The 6,330-nt window shown below is 36.3% G+C and overlaps 1 protein-coding gene across 1 annotated transcript in view; it reads right to left on the bottom strand.

The window, feature by feature from the left end:
- The window catches only part of LOC103751373 (serine/threonine-protein kinase Sgk3), a 136,334-nt gene that overhangs the window by 73,197 nt on the left and 56,807 nt on the right, over window positions 1-6,330 (bottom strand). The gene's annotated exons all lie outside the window — the stretch shown is intronic.

The following is a 6,330-nucleotide window of genomic DNA, read 5'->3' as shown; positions in this document are numbered from 1 at the left end:
CTCTCTCTCTCTCTCTCTCTCTCTCTCTCTCTCTCTCTGTAACTTTTTTTTTCCATGCAAGTGAGAGACTGATAGCTTGCCGTTCTAATTTCAAGGAAAGTTTCAAGGATAAGATAAACAAAAATCATGCATCACTTCTCAGAGTTGAATCAGAAAGCTTTTCAACGTTCCAGACATGAACCCAAAATTTACAGTTAGGGAGTGCTACACACTATTATGATTATTAGTACACTTTCCTTAACTGCAGTCTCACCCAGGTGGCACAAACAGAAGCAGACCAACTACCAAGTAAAACTGAAAACTGGTTTGCAGTCTATCAATGGCCCCTTGTGTTTTGAAAATGTCACTGGCACATTTCAAGGAGTCCCTGGGGCTCTGAAGCCTAGTCCAAATAATCTATAAATCACTAGTCACAGCAAAGCTTTATAATATTCTCAAGACAAGTATTAAACAGGAACACTAAGCAACAGTCACCCTTCAGTTTATAGAGTGGTTATACCAGAAGCTATCGGTTATATACTTAGAACTTACCCTCTTCTCAAAATGTGAGATGACCATTAAGAGTAGAGATTTGGAGCACTTCTGAAATCAGCTTATACAGAATAAAAAGGACAAGGTTGATCTTCCAACATGACCCAAAAGGAAAAAGACGAGGTAATATATAAAGTAATAGTTTCCAAGATGCTAACATCAGGCAATGAAGGAAATTAACTCCTTAGAGAAGGGCACTAAGTCCACAAGGGAGGATGTTCAGAGTCCACACAGGCCACAGCACAGTAAAGGGGAATGCAGGGAAGCCCAAGCAGACTCCTTGGGTTGGGGAAACAACTATAAATTAGGGAGAATGCCATAGTTCAAGTTCACAAGACAAAGTACAAGAGACAGTTAACTTCACAGAGAATCCCGGAGATCTGCAGTGGTTCTCCAGGAGGTAACAGTACTGATCGGCAAATGCATGTGAGGAAACCACACCAAACCCAGGTATGAACAAACCACCTGAAAGTATTAGAGAGAACAATAGTGGTCACACAGAGAGCCAGGAATAGTGTCTGTTTGTACCAGCCCAACTAGAAACTCTCTCAGCTCGGTGAGAACAGAGCACTCAGAACAGTATTGCCTTAGTACTAGGGAGGAATCAGTCCTAGACTAAATGCTGTTTGGTTCCTGTTACTTTAAAAAACTCACAGCAATATAGTCCGAAAGGATCATACTGTTTCAATGATTTAATTCTATGTTCCATTAAAATTCAAGCACAATTAAAGGAAAATAACAATATCCAGCACCCAATAAGACCAAATTCGCAATATCTGACATTCAATATTCAATATTGAATATCCGATATCCAGTATTTTAAGACATACAAAGAAAGAAAAATATCCATAATGACAAGAAAAATCAATCACTGAAACTGAGCCACAATTGATATAGATGTTAGAATAAACAGAATAAGATATTAAAACCGTTTCTAATGGTAATATATCTAAAATGTTCAATAGATAATAAGGAAGGTATGGGTTCCTAAACCCAACTTTTAGAACTGAGAAACAGTGCATGGTAGCTTTGGATTGGACTACCAGGTGATGAGACACTGCAGAAGAAGAGATTAGTGAAGACAAGAAACACTTCCTAAACTTAACTATATAGAAAAAAGCAGTTAAAATAAAAATAGTTATGGATAACATTAGGCAGCCGAAATACCTGTAGTTACATCCCCTGAAAAATAAAGTAAAAGTGGGATCAGCAAAGGCATTTGAAGAAATAATGGCTGACACTGTTCCAAGTTTGATAAAAACCAAACTCAGATCTCATAGGCTCAATGAATTATTTTTAGATATGCAAAAGTTTAAAAGAGTCATAGCCAGAAGACTCATACAGAAAAGTTCAAGGAAGCCATTTAAACATAAAGAAAATTATTCCATCTTTCTGGGAATATATCTACACAGGAATGAAAAACATTAAAATAGTAACAACAGGGATAAATGTGTTATTGTTAAAAAAAATTTAACTCTCCTTAAAAGGTAACTTTTAAAACAGTACTACTTTATTGTGGATTTTATAGCAAATATGTAAGTAAAATGTATGATCTGAGTAGCATAAAAGTTGAAAGAGGAGACATGGCTGTAACCATTTTAAGTGTCCTAAAGCACTGAGTTTAATTCAAGCAAAGACAGGGTGCAACAAAACAGATATGCATTATCACCCCCTAAAACCACCATTAAAACAAGAGAGAATTCTCTTATATGTGAAATCTACATTTAAGGTTTTTTCCATTTATTTATTTTCTCTTCTCCCCCGCCCGTGTGCATGCGTGCGTGCGTGCATGCGTGTGTGTGTGTGTGTGTGTGTGTGTGTGTGTGTGTGTGTGCCACACTTGGAGATCAGAGGACCACTTGTGTGAATCAGTTCTCTCCTACCATTTGGGTCCTGGGCCCTCAGGTTTGCTGGCAAGAACTTTTACCCACTGAGCCATCCTGCAGGCCTGAAATCTAGATTTAAAAAAAAAAAGATGTATATACACATATATACATGTATATATACACACACATATTTATACATGACATAAAAGGAGAATGAGGACTATGTGGGGGGGGGGCTAAAGAGGAGAAACAAAAAGGGTAACAGGGTACACAAATTCATGTTTTATCTCATATGTGAAAATCTAGATTTAGCACATGAAACAGAATATTGGAAGGAAGAGGGACTATTTGGGGGGAAGAAGGGGACCAGAAGGTGAGGCGGACATGTGAGTGTAATGGGGGATGGGGTGAATAATAAGCAAAGTACAATGACAAGCATGAATGATACTTGTTATTTTACATGCAAAAAAATTAATTTTTAAAATGGAATATGAGCCAGGAGTAGTGACACACACCTTTAATCCCAGAGCTTGGGAGGCAGAGGCAGGTGGATCCCTGTGAGATAGAGGCCAGCCTAGTCTACATAGCAAGTTCCAGGCCAGCTGGGACTACAGGGAGACCCTGTCTCAAAAAGATCAAAAATAAAAGTAAAAAATAAAATGGAATATGAAAAAACTTTTAAAGGCACTGATGGGGAAAACAAAGGAGTTATGACTAATAATCCAGCAAAGGAGATAAAACAGTCATAATGTTCAGTCTAAACAGTGGCACAAAGAAAAAGGAAAAAAACGCCCAGGAAAAATGGCAATATGATAGTCTTAAACTTACTCAACAATAACATAAAATGTAATGGTGACAACTAAAATAATTTGTCACCTTGGATTTTTTTTTAATTAGAAAAATCCAATTATATATTATCTACACAAAAACTTATCAACCCCCCATAACACCCTACCCTATTCTCAAATACAAGAACAGAAATAGATAAAAAGTGAAATAATGGGGAAAGCTTCTCCACGATAATACTAGTCAAAAGAAGCTAGATACCTACAAAATGGCTCCAGGCAAAGGCACTTGCTGCCAAGCCTGGTGACTTGAGTTTGATCCTTATAGAACCCATCTGGTGGAAAGAGAGAACTGACTCCCACAAGTTGCCCTCTGACCTCCACACATGTGGCATGCATGCCCACACATATATACTAAATAAATAAATAAATAAATATAATAAATAAAAAATAAATAAATAAATAAATAAATAAATAAATGTAAAAAAAATAACATCAGCTTTTACTTCATAAAACTTAAAACAGAAGAGCAAATAGAACCAAAGTAGGAGAAAATATTTGGAAATCATGTACATCATAAAGCTCTTGTATCCAGAATAAAGAACCCAACAAAAAAAAAGACAACCCGATTTATTAAATAGACATATCGCCAAAGAAAGTACAAATAGCCAACAGGCTCATGAAAAGATGCTCAACATTAGTCATTATGGAAATGTAAAACAAAACCACAGTGAGATACTACTTCATACCTATTAAGAAAATAAGGGTTGATATGAAGAAGTTGGCACTTTCACACACTACTGACAGAAATGTAAAGTGATGTGGCTACTCTAGAAAACAGTTTGGAGGTATCTCAGAAAGTTAACACATAAATAACATATAACTCAGCAATTCTACTCCCAAATATACCCCCAAATAACAGAAAATGGACACAATACTCAAATACTTATTCATACATGCTCACAGTAGCAACATTCACAGCATCCAAAAAGCTGGAAAAATGTAAACATCCATCACTGAACGGATAAACATTATGGTATACAAATTGAAGAACGATTACCCAGACACTAAAATGAAGTACTGACGTGTTATAAAAGAAATGAATCTTGAAAGCATTTCACCATGTAAAAGAAGGTAGACATGAGAGATCACAACTGTACAATTCCACTGATATGCAAGATAGTTTCTTAGAGTAAGCAGATTATCAACTGTCAGTGGGTAGGAGAACGTCTAGTAACTGCTTTTTGAGGGTGGTGAAGTGTTTTGAAATAGAGAAATAGAGGCAGTGGCAGCATAACATTCTGAATGTACTAAATGTCAATGAATTATACTGTAGAATGGTTAATTTTATGCTATATAAATTTTGCCTCAGTTTAAAAAAAGAGTAAAACCTGTTGGGTGTGGTAGCACACACTTGTGATCCTATTACTTAGGAGGCTGATGAAGAAGGATCATAAAGCTCAGTCCAGCTTGAGCTATATAATGACACCTTGTCTCAAAAAAAAAAAAATTAAAACCTAGACACAAACACCTTAGCTGACTACACTGGTATGTGTACTCAAAGCCCCAGCTATGTGGGAGGCTGACAGAGGCAAGAGGATTATTTGACTCCAGGAGTTCTAGCCTAGGCAACACAGCAAGACTTCAGTTTTTAAAAAGATGACAAAACAAAACAAGACAAAAACTTTAACAATGACCCACTAAGGAAAAATCTCTCATCATCTTAATCTCTTTGTCCTCAATATTTTTACCATGATATACCTCTATACTGTGTGAGCAACAGGCTCCAAGTAAAACAAGCCCCTTCCTTTCCATGAAACATAGTTCCTCACTTCTCTACAGATGAAAGTCCTGCTCAGCCTTCCAGGTATAACTCAGATACAAGCATGTTCAGGAACGTTCCACATTCCCATCAGCATTTTAACTGCAGCACTTACCTTCCACCTGTTATTTGTTTCTTTGTGCTCTGTTAGACAACTGTTATCAACATCGTTATGAGACTCACCCTATTATTTCCACAGTCTTTACCATACTTCTTTACAAACAGTGTATAATTAAATATTTGTTGAAGAAAATAAAAATGAATATAAGATGACTTTTCCATACAAATCTTCTTTGCTTTCATTTTAAGATGGAGATATGTTTTCCTGGGAAAACATCTGACTCTAGCATATTTAAGGGACACTGCAATTTCTTGATGAAATAGTATCTTAAGCAATAATTGCTGATGGTCTTAACAGTAAATGTCCTAATAATAATAGCTAACATTCATACAGCACCTATGTGCAAGGCTTGCCAAACCTTCTAGGTATCAATTCATTTAATCTTCACAATAACCCTATGAGCTAAATTTGATGACCAGCCCCATTCTATAGGCAAAGAAATCCCCCAAAAGTTAAATAATTGCCCAAAGATCACCCTAGTGTGGGGGGATCAGAACCCAGGCATTCTGATTCCATATTCCATGCTTTTAGCCATGATGGCTAGGTCACCTCTCTGTAACAATAGAAGCTTAATAAAGTGACTTTGCAAAGGTCAATGAGTGTCCAACAAAGTATTTCTTAACATTCTAGAGCACGTTAATGTCAAACTTTGTTTTCTCAGACTATATGAGCTAGAATTCTGAGCTGGTTAATAACTTTTAGAAATAAACTCATTTTTTTATGGGCTTGGGATATAGCTCAATAATAGAGTGCTTGCCTTAAAAAAAGAGAGGAAAAAGAACAACCAAAGAAAGAAATTTGATTTTCACTGTACTGAAGAAATATTGACTAAGAAAACTTAAGCTGGAACATAATAATAAAGAACCCTAGTGAAAATATAATAAGTGAACTAAAAAGAACGTACCAAAATTAAACAAAGCAATGCAACTGCACACTTACTGAACTATAGGCAAAAGGCCAGAAAATTTTGTAAAGAAAGAATTATGATGGGGCTGGAGAGATGACTCAGTGGTTAAGAACACTGGTTGTTCTTGCAGAAGACCCGTGTTCAAATCCCAGCAACCACATGGCAGCTAACAACTGTCCGTAACTCCAGTCCTGGGGATCCCACAGCCTCTTCTGACCTTTGCGGGTATTGTACAATACAGGTGCACTTACCTACATGCAGGCATTACATGCATACACATAAAATAAAAATAATAAATAAAATTTAAAAAAGAATTCTGAAAATGTAATTCTCTTGAT

The sequence above is a fragment of the Nannospalax galili genome, unplaced genomic scaffold (assembly GCF_000622305.1).
Source record: "Nannospalax galili isolate Female #2095 unplaced genomic scaffold, S.galili_v1.0 scaffold247, whole genome shotgun sequence".
Lineage (NCBI taxonomy): Eukaryota > Metazoa > Chordata > Mammalia > Rodentia > Spalacidae > Nannospalax > Nannospalax galili.
Note: the sequence above shows the minus strand (reverse complement) of the source record. Positions and strands in the feature narration are given on the sequence as shown.